The sequence below is a fragment of the Myotis davidii genome, unplaced genomic scaffold, assembly GCF_000327345.1.
Source record: "Myotis davidii unplaced genomic scaffold, ASM32734v1 scaffold49, whole genome shotgun sequence".
Classification (NCBI taxonomy): domain Eukaryota; kingdom Metazoa; phylum Chordata; class Mammalia; order Chiroptera; family Vespertilionidae; genus Myotis; species Myotis davidii.
Window position 1 is genome coordinate 2,410,880 of NW_006300375.1, and position 20,288 is coordinate 2,431,167.

General features: G+C 38.6%; 1 protein-coding gene across 1 annotated transcript in view; it reads left to right on the forward strand.

The window, feature by feature from the left end:
- SEMA3E (semaphorin 3E) overlaps window positions 1-20,288 on the forward strand; it is a 222,869-nt gene that overhangs the window by 1,764 nt on the left and 200,817 nt on the right. The window lies entirely within an intron of this gene.

A 20,288-nucleotide genomic window follows, 5' to 3' on the forward strand; every position in this document is an offset into this window, starting at 1 on the left:
AATCTGTATTTTAAAATAAAGGTGTAACGTTCATCAGTAGGAGAAACAAAGAGGAAGGCCTGTCTCAGTGTTAAATGACATGATTGATCTTTTTGTCTTTTAATGTTGACTATAGAAATTCCTCATTTTTACAATAGCTAAAATCTGTGGATTTTTTCTTTTTTAGTTTAAATAGATTTTCTATAACACTCTCCAGTTGGTAATATGAATTTAAGAGACACATTGACACTAAATTTGTAAACTATTTAAAATACAGTGTTTAGCATTAGTATGCATCATGTGATTTGGGGAGATGTGTCATGGTATGTATCAAAATGCATATTTCTAGGAAGTAATGGTCAAATATATCCACATGTAGAAATCTGATGTGATGGAATATGAACAAGTAAAGATGTCAGGAAAAAAGCATAATAAATGGATTATTTTTCTTATGTAAACAAGTGGATAAGCAGTTCATCAGTAGGAGAAACAAAGAGGAAGGCCTGTCTCAGTGTTAAATGACATGATTGATCTTTTTGTCTTTTAATGTTGACTATAGAAATTCCTCATTTTTACAATAGCTAAAATCTGTGGATTTTTTCTTTTTTAGTTTAAATAGATTTTCTATAACACTCTCCAGTTGGTAATATGAATTTAAGAGACACATTGACACTAAATTTGTAAACTATTTAAAATACAGTGTTTAGCATTAGTATGCATCATGTGATTTGGGAAGATGTGTCATGGTATGTATCAAAATGCATATTTCTAGGAAGTAATGGTCAAATATATCCACATGTAGAAATTTGTTCATGTGATGGAATATGAACAAGTAAAGATGTCAGGAAAAAAAGCATAATAAATGGATTATTTTTCTTATGTAAACAAGTGGATAAGCTGTCAGTTTTGGCAAGCTGCCATTTCTACTATGCCTGGAATTAACTTCATTATTAGGGTTCTTATTTTTTGATAGAGCAATATCAATATGTTTTCAAAGAAATCTCATTATAATAGTTCATTAGAGGGATACTAATTTGGTCAGAGAATACCAAAACTCTCTAATGCAATGAAAGGCTATGCATAATATAGTTATTGGGCTCACCCTCACTCAGTCTCTCCTAATCAAAGGAATAACTGAAACTTATTGTATGAGTTGTTTTCAATGGTGTGGGAGCAGAACTGCTAGTATCTATGTGCACACTAGACTGAAAACTCCTACAAGATTTCCCTTTGGCTTCACTGACACTAGCTGAATAGGTGCAATATTGTGCTTTTTACAAAGACAGTGTAAGGTTGCCTGAAAATAGAATTGTTCTCACCTGTGCAGTTTAGTTAGCAAAGGCAGCTGAGAGATCACACTGTGGATGCAGCAGCAAATGCCTGCTGCACCACAGGTGCCTCTGTGAGAGGGCAAGCCAATGAACGATCAGAACGGGAATATGCAGTCCCGTCCATGAAGTATGAAGAGCACATTTACCTGTCTACACTCTGGAATTCAATGGATGTTTAGAAGTATCTGAAAGCCAAGGGTAGGATAGTCCGTAGTATAATCTTTTGCTATCTTAAATGATATAAAATGGTAACATTTCAGTAGTTGATGAATTAGGTGGTTAACATTATAAGCAGGTGCATGATCCTTCAACACAAGAGGCACTAGATACAAGGAACGTAGCACCTCTGCTGTGCTGCCTGACCCCACCTGCCTGGGGGTGGCCTGCGGGGTTAATCTAAGGATTCACTTCACAGCTGTGCTCTATGCCGTGTGCGAGAAGGACAAGCATTTTTCTTGTATCCTTCGTTGTCAAGATGATTTTTGAAACCACAAGCCTAGTGTCTCTTCCCGAAGAGTCATATACAAAGCTTGAGTTAAATTATAAAAAAATATATTCAGGAAAAAAAGCCCAAGAATTCTCTTTTTTTCTCTTCTCTACCCATCTTCTCTGTCTTTGAGAGTGGCATGTTCTTAACAGAGCTTGAGAAGAGACCATTAGGACTAAAAGGAGGGGAAGGCAAAGAATGGGGGAGCCAGGGCAGAAAGTTGGCATCAGATATGAAGCATCTTCTATCTTACTTCCCACTGCCCTCTGCCCACAGTGGGATGAAGTTAAATTCTTCCCTCTTCTTACTGCATATACCCTCTACTCACATCTTCAGTAAATGTGCTAAAATGGGGCAAGGCTAGTGGATAAAAAGATGAGATATTTATTCTTATTGGGTCATTGCATGTATCTTTTTAAAATATATTTTTATTGATTTCAGAGAGAAAGGGAGAGGGAGAGATAGAAACATCAACAATGAGAGAGGATCATTGATTGGTTGCCTCCTGCACACCCCAAACTGAGGATCAAGCCAACCTGGGTATGTGCCCTTGATCAGAATCGAACCTGGGACCCTTCAGTCTGCAGGCCGATACTCTATCCACTGAGCCAAATCGGCAAGGGCCATATATCTTTTAATGTATTGTATAGGTTCAAGATAAATGGAGTTAACAAATAAAGACATAGCAAGGATTAAAATGGCAGGATTTTTTGTCCTGCTCTGTAAGAATTTTCAGTAGTAAAGATGTGAGCAAGATTAACAGCAAGCATTTAAAAATTTATGAATATTTAAACATTATAGCCAACTTTATAGCACATACCCTAAAGAGGCTCATATTGATGTAATTAATATAGATTTATACTATTCTGCCCCAAGAATTTCCTTGAAAAATAGCTGTGATCCCCATGACAAAAATGAAGGAAAGAGGGAATAAAGAGAGAAGAGTCCTGGTGGATTCAGCCACTTCCCTCTGTTGATGCCTGCTCTCTCCTTATCTTTCACCATCCTGCATTAATGAGGTTACAGGGAAGACAAAAATAACCTTCCTGATAATGGAGCTCAAAGAAGAAAACAACAAAGGAGCAAAGCCGCATGTCATAGAAGAAATCCCAATGCACACGGAAAGCCCCAGAAATTCATTCGAGGGAGGTTGGCAGAGGGGGTGGGGGTTCAAAGCCCCAGTAAGGAACGACGCACTCACAGAAGCCAAGGGAGAATGGATGCTTCAGCAGAGGGTGTTCTCCCCGGAAGTTCAATGAAATGATAGCTAAATAAAGGCATGCATGTGGCAGGAGATCATTCCTGAGATATGCAGCCATTATAAATGTAGATTTGAGCATCGAATATATATATCCATACCTATCGAAAGTGTGATAGAGAGTGTTAGTGTATGTGGATATTATAAGCAATTAATACAGATTTCTCGTGGCTCAGAGAGCTCAGAATTTGAAGTCAGAGATCTCTACTCTAGCTCAACTCCTTCCCCTTATACTAATGGTAATTGTGCTTCAGCTTCCTTAATTTGAGAACAGGGATAGTGATGATACTTTCCCTGTATATCTTGCTGGGTTTCTGAGAAAATTAAATAGAGCAACAATATCTGTGAAAGCAATTTATAATCTAAAAATTACATTATTAATGTTTCCTGAAGACTGCTATAAACTGAGAAGGTTGAAAAGAAGTGTGTCCGACAGAGAAAAACCTTTGGGAATGGCATGAGTTTGGATATATCAATATATCCGGTGTGGCTCAGTTGGTTCAGCATCATCCTATGTACCAAGAGGTCACTGGTTGGATTTTCAGTCAGGGCACATGCCTGGTATGTGGGCCTGATCCCCAGTAGGGGGCATACAGGAGACAGCCTATTGGTGATTGATATTTCTCAAAGATGTCTGTCTCTCTCCCTCTCCTTTCCTCTCTCTCTTAAAAAAAATCAATAAAAATAAGTGCAAAGATAATGCTAATATAGAAGACAGAACTTGGTCTTAATGAGCATAAAATGTATGGTTTCTCTTGGTAGATTGCATTCACTCCAAATTCCATTTTCCTTCCCTTTGACCTCTAGTTATAATTTAGAAGATGATTATATCACCTGTGCATTTTTGCAAGATTCACAGCCACTGTTTTTTTACTATAAAAGTGTACATAGCCTGGCCAGTGTTGCTCAGTGGTTAATCATCAACCTATGAATCAGGAGATCACGGTTTGATTTCTGGTTAGGGTATATGCCTGGGTTTAGGGCTTGATCCCCAGTGGGGGGTGTGCAGGAGGCAGCTGATCAATGATTCTTTCTCATCATTGATGTTTCTATCTTTCTCTCCTTCTCCCTTCATCTCTGAAATCAGCAAATATATATATATATATTTAAAAGTGTGCATACATTCATTTATTATACACATTCACTTTGTACAATATGTTTTAGAATTTTTTGTTTATATGGAAAAATTGAGATATAATTTTAGAAGAGGACAATTGTGTGTGTGTGTGTGTGTGTGTGTGTGTATGTTTTGAACGATCACGCTGAAGGCTGTGGTATTGTATATCTAGGGCAAATAAAAAATAGGCAGTGACTGAGCCAGTTTTTCCTGACCCAGCTCATAGCTTTGTTTCTTCAGCCAGTAAGGAGGTAGTATCAATAGTGACATTAGTCACACATCTCCGTGTGGTTAATAAATAAAAACTGGTCATAAGGCATGATTCATAAAGAAAGTAGTTAAAATAGGACCCAGGAGTAAATATAAACTTTCACGCCCAAATCTCCATTAGGGAGAATCAGTGAGAATTAAGCAGTGTATTTATTAGAAAATAGCTTTTTGGTGTTTTGTTTTGTTTTTTAAGCCACTGGGTAAGATGAAAGAAATTACAATATGTTTTTTTGAGTTTGGTTTACACAGAATATACATTCTGTAGAAGAAATCTATGTAAGAATTTAGATTGTGCTGTTCTTTGTATTTTTATATTTGTTACAGAAAAATATTGCCTGTGCATCACAGAAGTGTTTCTGGATATACAAAAGCCTCTGAATGGCTTTATGATATATTTAGTTCTTATTTGGATGTTGGGTATTACATTGGGAAAACAATTATCCTTTAGCATAGAAACAGGGTGAGGGGAGGTCAGAGTTAAGAAAAGCAGTAAGTGGAATTTATAAATGAACTGGGTCAATTCTGGACTAACAATAATCTATAATAATAAAAGCATAATATGCTAATTAGACTGGACAGCGTAACGACCTTCTGGATGTCATTCCAGATATCCTTCCAGACAAAGCTGCAGTGGCGGGGGCAAGGCAGAGGTGGTTAGGGGTGATCAGACAGGTAGGTGAGCAGTTACAGGTGATCAGGCAGGTAGGCAAGTGGTTAGGGGCACTCAGGCAGGCAGGCGAGTGGTTAGGGGTGATCAGGCAGGCAGGGAAGCAGTTAGAGGTGCTCAGGCAGGCAGGCAGAGGGGTTAGGAGCCAGCAGTCCTGGGATCCCTATGGGATCAGGCCTAAACCAGCAGTCAGACATCCCCTGAGGGGTCCCAGATTGTGAGAGGGTGTAGGCCAGGCTGAGGGACCCTCCTCCCTGTGCATGAATTTCATGCACCAAGCCTCTAGTTTAGTATAAAGTCATTTCTTAAAAATATTTTGAGGACAGAGTCCCATCTATAATAATCTATAATAATAAAAGCATAATATGCTAATTAGACTGGACAGCCTTCCAGACGTCCTTCCTTCCAGACAAAGCCGCAGCAGGCAGGGATCACGGCTGAGGTGGCAGAGGCCCCGGCCGTGGCAGCGGCAGGCAGGGGCCAGGGTCAAGGCCCTTACGTGAATTTCGTGCATCAGGCCTCTAGTATATAATAAAGAACCAATACTTCTTTGACTAATCAATATATGCAACAATCATGTTGTTACAATGAAATATTCTGTCAAAAATTTGTGCTGCCATATTATTATTTTGCTGTCCTTGTTGGCTTTGTTACTTAGCCTAAGAGCACTTCATGGGGAGGGCCCCTCTTTCTGTATGGGATGAGATCACTCGGTGGCCTCAGTTTTATGACAACAAAGGCTCCAAACATCAAATTGGTCATTGCTGGTGAGAATGATTGTTAACCATCAGCTGAGCCAGTTGTATTTCATCAAAACTATCTACTGGAGTCATCGTTGGGAGTTCTTAGTGGGAGAGCATGCAGGCACTGACTCCGTCATCTTTTTGTGTAAAACTAGACAGTGGTTTAGTAGAGGAATTTAGTCAGCACGAATCCAGAAATGGCACTTTGTATACCCCATCATACACAGCCACTGCAGTGTTAAAGCGCTCTTGTGAGTTCATTCTCAAAGACATAAAATAAAACATAACGGAAATTATGCCACTTAAACATTTCCCAAAAGGTGCGTAGTGAAGATTAAGATTGTCTTCTTGGTTTCGATAGACAGGGCCAACAGTTGCTAGTAGTCTTTAGTATAACACCTGACACTTTGGAATATTATATAAATTATACAAAGGGTGGTGATTATTTTAATGATTCTTTTTTTCACAGTGGGGTTTTAAATAACATTTGAAGTATAAGATAAACTATAAATATCAGTATTTTTAATACTCGGGATAAGGTTGATAATGATAAGACTGGATATTGTATAGGCTGGCTTTTCTGGACTATGAATGAAAAGGATATGTTAATACCACATTTGAGCCAAGTGTGACAGTCTCTGATATTGAGAGAACATTTTCTGTCAAAGAACGTGGTGGTTTCAAGAACCAAAATGTCCGTGGAATTCATAACTTGATTTCATAGGACCATGGTGGTGGCTAAGGCAATTTATGACTCAAGTTTTCAGCTGCCTTAGTTCTAATGGCTGGTATAGAATACGCCCATGAAGTGGCCCCATTTCCTGGTAATCTTGTCTCCACTATTAGTATAGGGAAAATAGAGGAGAGAGAGAAATCCATGATTTGCCTGATTTCTGAGGTTTGGAAATGTATTTCCACTTCTATCCCTGGTAACTAAACTCTCAGATACCACTGCTCTCTGCTCACAGATTTAGCTCACAGCCTTGGCAAAGTGCATGTAGAAAACTAGTTTAGGTCCAGGTATTATGGACAAAACGCTCTCACATTCTAATTTCAATGCCTAAAAACTCTAGACTTTGGATGAGACATACCTAATGTGAATCTTGCTTCTGGCTGTACAGCCTGAGCAAGTTACTTCTCTTTCCTGAGTATAATTTTCTCATCTTTAAAATGGGAAAATATATCACTTGCAGCACCCTGAAAGGATTACATGAGATAATGCAAATTATTGTGGCAAAAACTTAACCCTTTGGAAGCTTTTCTTAAGATACTCAATGAATCAGAAGAAGTTCGGAGAGAATTGGTCTACTCTGCTCTCCTTCTTTAGTTAGAAAGCAATCATGAGTTAATTATTAATTAGTAATTGAAAACAAGGGAAGATCCTTCATCATCAGATTTTTTTTTTTTTTTACTTGAAGCAAAGATGTTTCTTTTATGAAATCCAGCTCCTGGATTTCTAGTTAATAGCTAACTAGAAAGAACAAGGGATATTGGCATCTCTCATGGCTGTAAGTTACTGTAGAGTTTTGTTGATAATTTAAGGAGAGGTAGAAGTTGGATGGAACCTTGGAGACAGCAGAACAAAATCACAAAGTAAACAAGTTACTAACAAAGGTAACTGTAGACCCTGCTTTGTGAAGCACAAAAGAAGTAATATTACTAAAGCCAGACCACCCTGTAAAAAGTTAAACTAAACAGTGGCCTACAGCTACTGGCCCAGCATGTGGTGTTTGCTTTGAAAGTGAAAGAATGCTTTCTACTCTACCTCCCCCTTGACAAACAGGTAAGATGCCTGGTGCAGGGCACAGTTCCTGACACTTAGTAGGTGTTCAGTCAATGCTATTAAGTCGGTATATGACTAAAACAAATGATTTCGAGCAGTGTCTTTACAGGGAAATCTGATGGGGGTGAGGTGAGGAGGACCAAGGAAACTAAGGAATCCCAAACAACTATTTATGGCTCCCTTGGTAAAACATACATTTGGAGAAAAGCTAGGGCTTTCTCTGCCTATTCACCATCATGCCCCTCAGTGTTCCATTGTAGTGAAGCAGCGGGGGGCCTCCAGACATCCTCCCGACACACCAGCCATATTCTCTCATCTGTAATCGGTGTTCTTTTGTTGTGGTTGCTTTTAAATCTACTCCCCCTGCCCCCCCAATTTTTCAAGACTTTTTTTTTTTAGAAGTTTTAGGTTCACAGCAAAATTAAGAGGAAGAAACAAAGATTTCCCAAATCCCCCTGCCCTCACACATGCATAGCCTCCCCATTATCAACAGCCCCCACCAGTGTGACACATTTGTTACCATGGAGGAACCTACATTGACACATCTTAATCACCCACAGTCCATAGTTTATCTCAGGGTTTAGCCTTGGTGTTGTACATTCCATAGATTCGGACAAGTATGTAATGACATGTACCCATCTTGATGGTATCATGCAGAGCATTTTCACTGCCCTTTTAAAAAGCCTCTGGGCTCCATCCATTGAGCACCTACCACCAGCCCTGACAATGACTGATCTAAATCTACTTGTTGATGCACTTGTTGTTCCTGGGTGATGACCACTCCCCCTTCCTTTTTTTTTTTCATTGCCTCATTCTTTGATTACCCACCTGTGTTGTCACCACCCCCCTTCCCCTCTTTTTCTCCTCCCCGACTTTCTTTTCCAGATAGATATTTTTTTTCCTACCTTGTCTTAAACCAGAAGTGGAAAGAAAACATATTGTCAGTGAATGATAGGTATTCATTGGTCCTCATTTTACCTTCAATGTTTTAGTTTTTGTTGTCTAAGTCAATGAATAGAACATGTGATGTTTAAAATTTAATTGCACTCATTAGTCATTCAAAATTTGTTGAAGTTCATGACTTCGGAAATGAAACGCTGAAAGAATAGCTGACGAGCTACCTGGCACTTGTCCCCTGTCTGGCCCAGGTCTCTAGCGCGAGGCTGGTGCTCCCGGGTACCGTGGGCCTGTGGGAATGGGAGAGGGAAGGAATTGGGGTACAGAACGGGAGGGAATAGTGTCTGCCATCCACTCTAGGGCTATACCTGAGTTAAGCTGGAATATTATTTATGTAAACCTGTCTACTTCTATGCAGTTTTGGTTTGTTTTTCCTGGGTTTTGAGTTTTTATCGGAACCAAAATGAAACGGGTTTTTATTCAGAGGATGGAGTAGAGGAATAGTATCCTTCAGGCTAAGTCACAGTGGCGATTTTAGGTGTTTGAACCAATTTCAGAATCAGAAAAGAACAGCAGCAAAGGAAATGGGAATAAAAGAGGGAGAAAATAGAGGTCATCTGAGGATACTGACTCTTTCCTTCCTGACCAGTTCCCTCCCAGGAAATAATGGGAACTGGGGAGGGCTTTAAATTCAAAGCCCAAGATACACTGTGGAACGGCAGTCAAAGGGGCTGGCAGCATTGCAGTGTAGCTATTTATGCCTCCTGATTGCTTTTTTCCTGACCCTGAGTCAAAAGTTTATTATGGACTCTGTGATTTCTGAGATCCTTTCAATTCTAGAAAAGTGGGGCTCTTTTCCTCTCCTTACCAGACCTCCCAGTGTGACTAATTTGTCCAAAACACTTCTGGAAATTTTATTAGCATGTTCTAGTGGAAAGAGTTTGGGAACAAAATTTTACAATCCTGGTTTGAATCCACAGCGTCTCCTATTTTATGCTGTATTTTTTCTTGCTAAATCATTGAACTTTTGAGGCTAATGAATACTGGCTTTCTACCTCATGTGATTGTTATAGAAAATGTAGCTGGATCATGGAGACGTATGATATTGTGTTGGCTTATAATATCCTCTAATTTCTGTGATTGTCTTTAAATATATTTTAAGATCCTTGAGGGCAAGGATTATATTTTTGGCAAGATCCTGTGGACAGAATAAAATGACTTATTCAGATCATTTTTAAAGCCTATAATTAAAGGCTGGGTGTTTAATATCTTCTTAATAAAAGCCAAACAAAACTTATTGTTGTTGGCTTCCATATTATGGTCAAAATGACAAAATTATAAAGGCTTATTTTACTTTTTCATAGGCAGAGCCACTGCTACATAAGCCACCCGAGGAAAGGCTGAGTAGAATTCCATTGCAGAGGAGATGATGTTGTTGATGATTTTCTCTGGTCCTCTTCAAACTAGGAGCAGCGAGGAGATAGAAGCTGGGGTTAAACCACGGCCCTACAAAGTGGCCAGACCCGCTGCATCAGCCTCCCCTGGGAGCTGCTGGATCAGGCCTATTGAATCAGTGACCCTGAGGCTGCTTTTCACAGGCCCTGCAGGTGCCTCCTAATGCACCTCAGCATGAGAAACTTGGGCTAAGTGTTTGGGATGATGCTATAAAGGAAACCTCACTTTCATGTTACTTTTTTCATTTTTTCCCCCTTCAGTTCCCAGGTGAAGGGTGTAATTTATTCAAGTTTCCAAATGACAGCCTTGGTCTCGATAAGTATACTTAAATTCATAAATATCTAGCTATTATATCATTCTATACCTATTATTTTTATGCTAGAGGCCTGGTGCATGAATTTGTGCACAGGTGGGTCCGGCCAGTCCTGCCCCCGATTGGGGTTTTGGGGTCAACTGGGGCCCGTATCAGGCTGGTTGGCTGCCGCAGTGAGCGTCATAGCCACCGGTCATTCTGGTTATTCCTCTGTTCTGGTTGCTGGGCTTTTATATATATAGATTAGGTAAGATATTTATATATAATTATCGATCTTTTAACATACAAATTTAATCTGTTTTTAATTATTATTGATGATATAAGATGTCACACATTGTACTATCATTGGGTTCAGATGAGAAAACATCTAATACTGGTTGACTGTGAAAAAGCATTTTGTAACATTTCAGAATGCCTTCATCTCTCAGCCCTGAAAAGTTTTCTTGGACTAGGAGTGAAAGTAGGTCCACTTCATTTCTTTGCTCTACATCCTGATTTTTTTCTTCAGGGATTTGGAAGCATCTGTGTCTTTTTTGAGACATATTTATTCATTCAGTCATTCACCTATTCTGTGATTATTAGTTCTGCTTCTTCAAAGTTTCCTAAATGTAATGTGTATACTGGGTAGAATCCTAGAGCAGTAAAAGGATGTTAGGGTAAAAACTAAGGAACTCTGAGTAAAATATGTGTTTTAATACATAAATAATAATGTATTAATATTGGCTGATTAACTGTGACAAATATACTATATTAATGTAAGCTATTAATATAGGGGAGACTGAGTGTGGGTGTATGGGAACTCTTTGCAATATCTTTACAACCTTTCTGTATATCTTAAACTATTCAAATTAAGAAGTTTATTAAAACACTAGAGACCTGGTGCATGAGTTCATGCATGGGTGGGGTCCAGCTGGCCCGCCCCGATTGGCCCTATGGGGCCAGGCTGGCCAGGGGGAGGGATCGTGGGCAGTTGGCTGGCGGCCCCACCCCCAATTGGGGTGGGGGGGCTGATTGGGGGTAGGGCCAGCCAGGGCAAGGGGCCATGGGCAGTTGGCCAGCCAGCCCTGCCCCCTGGTTGAACTCCCGGTCACGGCAACAATTTGCATATTAACCTTTTATTATATAAGATATACACCACACACACACACACACACACCATCTCTGCCCAAACCTTTTTCCCAAGAAGCTTAAGGTCTAGTTGTAAAAAGAGACAATTCAGATAGAACAGGACTTTTTATAGTAAAAGTTAACACAAAGTGCTATGGAAGCACGGAGTTGGGGATTGAAGGAAAACCAGAGCTCAGTCTTGGAGACGAGTAGGAGGAGCCTGGGCAAGAAGCAATGAGCAGATTGTCTGTGTGTCTTATCCTGTCTTGCTGCCATTCCTGCCGTCCCCACTCCGCCATTCCATGTATATAATGATGGAATGCACTGTGTCCTCCTTGAAATACACTTACCCTTGGATATTTAATTAGCTGGATACCCATGTTCATAGCTCTACTACACACAATAGTATCACAAATGCTCTTTGTTTATGCTACATTAAATTATCCCCATTTATACGTGTCTTTAAGGAATTCTCACTTTGTATAAGTAATATATCATTAATGCAAAAACACAAGTAGATTTGGAAATTTTTGAAGGCGAGTATATTGCGTTTTATTGTTAAATCCTTAGAATCTAATAAATTTATTAGATTTATCAATTAAATTTATACAATTTAATTGTTGTCTCTTCACATTAGTATTACCAATCTTCATTCTTTTGTCAAATGCTACATGTAAAAGATTCTGAATAAAGATCTCAGACAGTGAGATGCCGGGCTGAGGGAGCATGCAGAAGCCAGGGAAAAGGCTGAGAATACTTTCCTTCTGCCCCTGCTCCAGAATGTTAGGGCCTAGTTTGGCTTTAGGTCTTCTATTACAAAAGCCCTGAATAGAAGTCCAGAACTGCTTTAAAATTATTCAGAAAATATCCATATTTTATTGAAAGATATAGTTTGAGTTTTTGGCGAAGGGTGCTTTGAGTTTATCTGGGCCATTATATAGTCAATGCACATTTCAATCACCTTTTCTTCCCATTTGATCCCGTCGTGATCTCCTAGTGCCCAACGTAGCATCTCATTCATTTCTAGAATGATGAACTGAAGAAAGACAAACAACTGATGCTTGTAATTGGCGGCAAAGCAGAAAGCAAAGGCAGGACTATGAAAGCGAAATGACTTACCCAAAACCTTTGTTTTAGAGGAATGCTTTCAATGGCCAAAACAAGACTGTTTTTTGCTTTTATCAGTTTGTCCCTGTGCGAAGGTTGTTTTATGAATAATTTATGAATAATAGTTAGTTTATGAAAGGTATTTTTAATTTATTTTCTAATGTAAGTTCATTGAGAAAGAACCAATGAACATTGTATCTTAATAAGATTATTTTTATCTATAAGCCTTATAAAATTGACACTATATTTTGATGTTGTATCCTTGAGTTTTTTGTTGTTTCTTTTAGCACCATAAGGATTAATCAAATATCCTTGACCAGTGTTGCTTGCTCAGTGGTGAGAGTGGCAGCCTGTATACTGATTACCAGGCAAGGGCACATACCTGGGTTGCAGGTTCAATCCCCAGCCCTGATCAGGGTGCATGCAGGAGGCAACCAATTAATATGTCTTTCTCACATCTCTCTCTCTCTGTGTCTTTCCGCTCTCTCTCTCTCTCTCTCTCTCTCTCTCTCTTCATTCCCCCTCCCCCCGCCACCCCTGCTTGCTTTCCACCCTCCCTTCAACTCTCTGTAAACAAAATCAATGGGCAAAATATCCACAGGTGAAGGTGAACTATATATATTTATAAAACACTTAACATGAAAGAGGAAATTAATGGACATAAACAGAAATGTCAAAAGTAAAGTTAATTCAGGAGAATGCACACATTTGTCACTGTCCCTTACTATATAAGGAGTAAATAAACATGGAAATGGGAAACATTTGATTATTTTATTTTTAGAAACTAAAGTCAGGAAGTCTACATAAATATGTAAAATATATGATCAATCTGATAATTCTGAACAAGACAAAGACAATTTATTTTCAAGAAAATGGGAAAACTAATGGAAAATAAAAATGATTTCTTTGGAAATAGCTGTATCAGTAATGATGAAACATATATCTTATATTTCCTTATCAAAAGCAAAAAAATGAAAAGAGGAAGGAAAAAATAAATTTCAAGTTTGGAATAATAAATATCACACACATTTCTGGTCAGATGAATGGTACATGACAGATACTTTATAATTGCTTAGAATGAGTACTAGAATCCCGAGCTTGCTGGCAGTTTTAGGGTCTGCATCAACTTGAGTTAACCATATGTTGTGTTCTTAGAATAGCCATACCACCCATGTTTAAAATTTAAACCAAAAGAAAAAATATATATTTTCAAAGTTAAATAATTTTAGTTTTTGATGTACTAAGTTATCCAGAAAATTGCATCTTCCCATTAATAAGGGGACAGAAAATATTGCCTTTTCATTTGTCCAGAATGAAGAAAGAGAAAAGAGAAGACAGGATGATTAAATATTGCAATGGATTTTACAAGCCACCAAAAAATATCAGTTTTTTAAAAAAACCTTCACCACCTGAGGATTTGTTCTTATTTTATTTATTTTTCAGGGAGAGAGAAACATCAGTGTGAAAGAGAAACATCAATGGGTTGCCTCAATTGCAGTGCTCAGCCCGCAACCTAGATATGTGCCCTGACCAGGAATTGAACCTGCAACCTTTTGATGTACGGGACGATGCGCCAACAAACTGAGCAACCCAGCCAGGGCAAAAATATCCATATTTTACTATGTTATTACAGTTATGAGAAGTTAATGTTTAAACTTCAACACATCAATATGCTTGGGTTTCCTAGTGATTTCCCAAAGTAAAATTCCCTTGTAATAATTCATAGATAATCCTAGAAGAAAAATATTACCATTAAGTCAATTATGCTTACAATGAAAAGAATGTAATTATATCTTTGTCATTATGTTTCTCAGAACTAAGACAAAAGTTATGTACTGGGCACTGCTTTTGACAGATTTTTTTGCCAAATGTTTTTTACTTGCTCCTAAGTGTGTATGCCCCAGCTGAAATCCGATTTATTTTAGAATAGTAGAATTTTCCCTATCGGGAGTATGTAAAGAGAAGTCCCTAAGACTTAAAAAGCAGCGAAATTGGACAAGAATAAAAATGAAAAATACAATTAAGGAATTGATACCAATGAGAAAGCCTCCGTGCGAATAAAGCAGCAGCCACTCAGAAACACATTAGATGCCTCAGGGGCTGTAAAAATAGAATACTAGGATTTTACTATATACAGTTACGATTTAGAATATATAATTACGTCTACTAGGCATTTACATTTCTATCTCCGTGAACATCTTATAACAGAAATATATATATTTTTAGACTAGAAATGCCATGTGTCCTTTCAGCCTGCTAATTTACACCGACTACACAGCTAGAAGAGTCCTAAATATGACTTTACTTTTAAATGCCCAGAATACGGGCCCATGAGAAAATGTATACAACATTGGCCATTGGCGAGAATGAAACTTGCCAGCAAAGGCATTGCTATAGGTCGCACTCTGCCTGCGAGGGCGGTCCGGAACCCCGGAATTCATGGCTGACAGCCCCGCTGCCCTGCGCTCCCCAGGCTCCTCCAGCCAGGCTCCCAGTTGCCATTCACACTGGTGGCCACTGAAATTTCCCTTTGTCTTCACTGACTATTTTTTTCTCTTAACAAATAGTCCCAGCTGCTACTGCAGCCGGTTGCCCACACTCCCCCGTGCCGCTCTGGCTGACGATGGCAGGCCGAGCACCGAGTAACAGCTGGGATCGGCTTACTCTGGCATCTGAATCATTTGGGGTGGGTCCATTCCTAGCTGTATTATTTCAATTAATTTTATAATCTTTCCTTCTGCTGAACTTTAAAAAAAAAAATAGATTAATGCTGTTTTCCAAAATGTTTTCCTGCTCTGGCTGCAGCTTGCCTGTACCTGGCTGCTCATGGCAAACAGACTGGTTCATTTCCCACGCTGCTATTTTTTCCACTCTTAAGCACCCTTCGGAAAACCAATGTAGCAGAAACACATTTGTGATCCTGGACACTTACTAAACCTTTTGTTGGCTCAAAGATGTGAATAATAGTAGCACCTATGCCACTGATTGTGATAAGAGTTCAAAGAAAGAACATTTGAATGCATTTGGAATAGTGCCTGGCACCTAGTCAATGTTGATTGTTTGATAGAAGGAAAGTCAAAGAGAGAGAGAGAGGGACGGAAAGAGAGCAGGAAAGAGCACGCCGGAGCAAGAGTGGAGCGAGAGGGAGGAGGGGAGGAGGAATAGCTGCTGGGGGGTGGAAAAACCGTTAATGGCACTTACGCAATAATTGATGTTACGCACTTAGCATGTTATACGTCTTAATCCAACCAAATCATCAACCAAAATCACTAAATAGAAAAAAAAAATCAGAGTTGAGGAAAACTTGGGGAATTTCACACAGATCACAGAATTTTTTTTGAAGTCAGAATTTGAGTGATTTAAATCAAGTCCAGGGCATCTAGGCAGGCGGTCAGGGACGTTTACCATTTTTAACCTGCACATTCTCCTGGACAGGGAAATCACTACTTAACAAGGTAGTGCATTCCATTTTGGATGTTCTCATGAGGAGGAAAGGAAGTATTTACCCACCTAATCCCAAATAGGACTTAACTTTGTATCTTACACTTTCTAGTCTTCGTCCTTTGCTCTGATGCCAGCAGGGCATAAGTCTTGACAGCCCCCCCAAGGTTTAAAGATAGTCATCACGCCCCTTTGTGGAGGGTGCCTATTCCTTACGCCATGGCTATGCCGACTGTGTGGCAGTGTTCTGACCATCCTTGTCTTTGACAATGTCCCCTGTAAAATGCAGCACCCCAGTCAGTGCTGAAGAGATGCCTCCCTGGTTCACAGCGTGGTGCTACTGCTAACTGGTGACTATTATGTATTAAAGCCACCTGAGTTGACACCTGCTTATTTGGCAAATAAGCCACTATTGGTTTATGCTGAGATTGCTGTCAAGGGTTTTTCAGATGGACTCTAAGCCAGCTCTTTCCTTTTTTTCACATATGTGGTTTAGTATTTGTTGAAGTTAAGGATAACCCTCCCCTACTCCCTTCAGTCTAGAATCTGGGTCATAAGCATAGATAGTAACAGCATGCGGTGCACTGGATAAGGAGCTCTGGAGTGAGAATTCCTATTTGCACAGATAGTGTCTGCCAGTGTGTGTTCTTGCTTAATTTTCTTAACATCAGTTTCCATATTTATGGTTTTTAGGAAATTAGTTAATTAGAAATGATAAAACTTGCATTCATTGTAGAAGTTATTTTAAAGTATTTTAAAATTTATAATATACACTAGAGGCCTGGTGCACGACATTTGTGCGCTGGGGAGAGGGGGTTCCTCAGCCCAGCCTGCGTTCTCTCACAGCCCGGAACCCATCAGAGGATGTCTAACTGTCGGCTTAGGCGGACATCCCCCGAGGGGCCCTTAGCGCTGCCTCCAAGGTGGGAGAGGCTCCGCCACCACCACTGCGCTGGCCAGCCATGAGCCCGGCTTCTGGCTGAGCGGCGCTCCCCTGGTGGGAGCACACTGACCACCAGGGGGCAGCTTCTGCATTGAGTGTCTGCCCCCTGGTGGTCAGTGCGCATCATAGCGACCGGTTATTCTGCCGTTTGGTCAATTTTCTTATTAGCCTTTTATTATATAGGATTTGGGAGGCTCTTCCTAAACCAGTGATGGCAAACCTGTGACACGCGTGTCAGAGGTGACACACGAACTCATTTTTTTGGTTGATTTTTCTTTGTTAAATGGCATTTAAACATATGAAATAAATATCAAAAATATAAGTCTTTATTTTACTATGGTTGCAAATATCAAAAAATTTCTCTATGTGACACAGCACCAGAGTTAAGTTAGGGTTTTTCAAAATGCTGACACGCCGAGCTCAAAAGGTTCACCATCACTGTCCTAAACTGTCAGTATTTAGAAGTTAAGCACACATCTAAAACAAGTTTTAAATTAGAATACATAAAATAAATGCTTTTGGCATTCAGGAAAGGTGTAGGTCAATAAATAGCATTGCTGTTTTTTTCCTAAGTATTATAAAATAATTTATATAATTATAGCAAATGGGAAAATAATTTGAAATTCTTTAATATGAAGAATAAAATACAATTTTCCTTCACAACTAAATTAAACAGGAGATGTTTTGAATGTCTTAACAATTTTTTTTTTTTTTAAAGAATCTGGAATGGTCACCACAACAGAATGGCAGAATTAAAATACCATCAAAGCTGTGATTGCTTAATTTTGTAACTTTAATTGGCTCTCATTTTGTAGATTTGCCAGTCTCTCTGAGTATTTGTAGAAAATCCTGTGCTTTAAAAATAATCATATGATTTTTTAGAATAATATTTTTTCATTAACTCCTTGTAAGTCACATGGTAAGTTCTAAAAAAATAATTCTGCAGAAAACTTTATATTAAAAAATATGCATCCTTAAAGTTAAATTTTAAAAATCTATATTTTTACCAAACTTATTTATAGTTTTTATTTTGTTTTTGTCATAGGATTAAACTTATCCACTCTCTTTTGCTATATTACTAGTTTATGAGCTCTTTACACTTTTGGGGGGATTTTGAGTGTAAGAAGAATGACTCTAATAATAGTAAAATATTGTCATCGTTATATGGTGTGTCACTAATTATCTATGTATCTCTGCACACAACAATTTTTTTTAACACTAATTGACAATGTTTCAAAACTTTATACTACAATAAACAGGATACCTGTATTTTCTCAGAAGATAATAAATGACAAACAGATTCACCGCTCTACCATAAATTAAATTAGCTTTGGAAGGTATGTTGAAGTGTTTTTGTAGTTATTATCAGTAAATCATCCTCATGTACTTTTAAGCATATTTGGATATAATATTTCTGGGCGTTTAGATAAAATGACATAGTTTCTGCTATATTCCATCCACAATGAATAATATTATATCCTCTTTCCTAACAGCAGTACATTCTTTTTCTATTTCTTATACTTTTGCTTTGTCTTCCCTTTCAATATAATTTTCAAATCGGGAAAGAAGCTGTATTTTCTCACATGTGACGAATTCAAAGCAAGTGTGATTTCCTCTTCTTAGTACATCCACAGTAGACATGGAACAGGTCTTTCTTTACTTCTGAGACCAGACGTGGCCTCAGCATCTTTCTTAACACACTGCTTCAAGTGAGCTATTGTTTTGTTTACTTATCATTTTTATTAGAAACACATACATGCAGTGGACTATTTGAAAGGACAGAAGTGGGTTAATACAGGGTCTTTGTGAGCTGAGGGCTTACATTTGTGGTTCCAGATAAAACTCAGAACACTCAATTACACAAACTTCAGGTGAGCAACAGTCATGTTAGTTCAGGTATATCCTAAATATTGCAAGGGAATCTCTCTCTCTAGATATAGATATAGATATAGATATAGATATAGATATAGATATAGATATAGATTAGATATAGATATAACTAGAGAGAGAGACATAAATATATAAATATATGTATAGTTCATGTTTTTATGAAAATTGTAATTTTTTTATAAATTTGAAAAATCTAAGTATGATTCATCTATATTTTAGGAAGATAAACAACAGGAATAGGAAATCAAATGACCTACTGAGGGTTACACCATGAATTTAACACATGATAGATTAGAACAGCGGCCGGCAAGTTGCAGCCCCTTGAGTGTGGCTCTTCCAGGAAATACCACGTGCGGGCGCGCACGTACAGTGCGATTGAAACTTCGTGGCCACACTCAAGGGGCCAAAGAGCCTCATGTGGCTCGCGAGCCGCAGTTTGCCGACCACTGGATTAGAACAAAAACAAGCAAAAGCATTCAAAAGAAACTAAATGACCCCAAGGTCTGCAAGTCTTATGACATAAGGTGTTTTCATATTAAAAGAAAAGAATGTGTCCAACAGAGGGAGTCATGGGTTTTCTAAAAGATAATTTTGTAACATTTTTGAATTATCTTTGAATCACTTGATAAGAAAGTATATGTGTGTGTATGTATGTATGCATGTCTACAACATAATTTATAGTAAAATATAAGGCTTTGACAAAACATTATATATAACATAATCTCATGTTTGTATATGTATGAACATGGAAAAATTCTGAAAAATAGTATTTCCCATTGTATTTATCTCTGGGTAGCAACAAATGCTCACTTTCTCCTTAATATCTAGTTGAATTGTCTTTCATGTTAACATTTATAATTAGAATGCCCATAAAGCTATTTCATTTTAAAATGCTAGTCATCCATCAAAGACTAGAGAAAAGACGGTCAGAGAGACAATTTTTACCAATATTTAGCCAAGCACTGGCCAAATGAGAATAAACTTAGGCCAACAGATTTTGCATAGTTCATCTCATTAGTAAGGCTGTGCTGGTTATAACATGGATAGCTGAAGACCCAGTGGCTGAGGCCATTAAATATACATTTCTATAACCCAATTTCCAGAATTAAGTAGTATCTATAGAATCAAGAACTACAATCAGCAGACTTGTCACTAAGGCTAAGCTGCCATAATGAAGTCAAATAATACCCACTTTATAGGTAAAATTGTGATTCCCAGTCGGCACTCACAAATGTTCATTCCATCAGGTCCTCATTACCCTTCCTACTCTGAGTTTTCACCACTCCCTGGCTGGCATCATCTCTTCTGTCACCTACCACCCCACTTTGTCAGGGTAGGTGATGAGTAAAGCAAAATGCAAGAGGATGGTGAAGAGCTATCACTCCTCTCCACCTTTCAGTTCTAGACGTCACTTAGAGAGGGGAGGAAAGAAAAAGAAATGTGAATGGCACACCCCAGGAAACAGGTTTCTCTCATGAGTTTCAGGCTTGTGTGTATCAA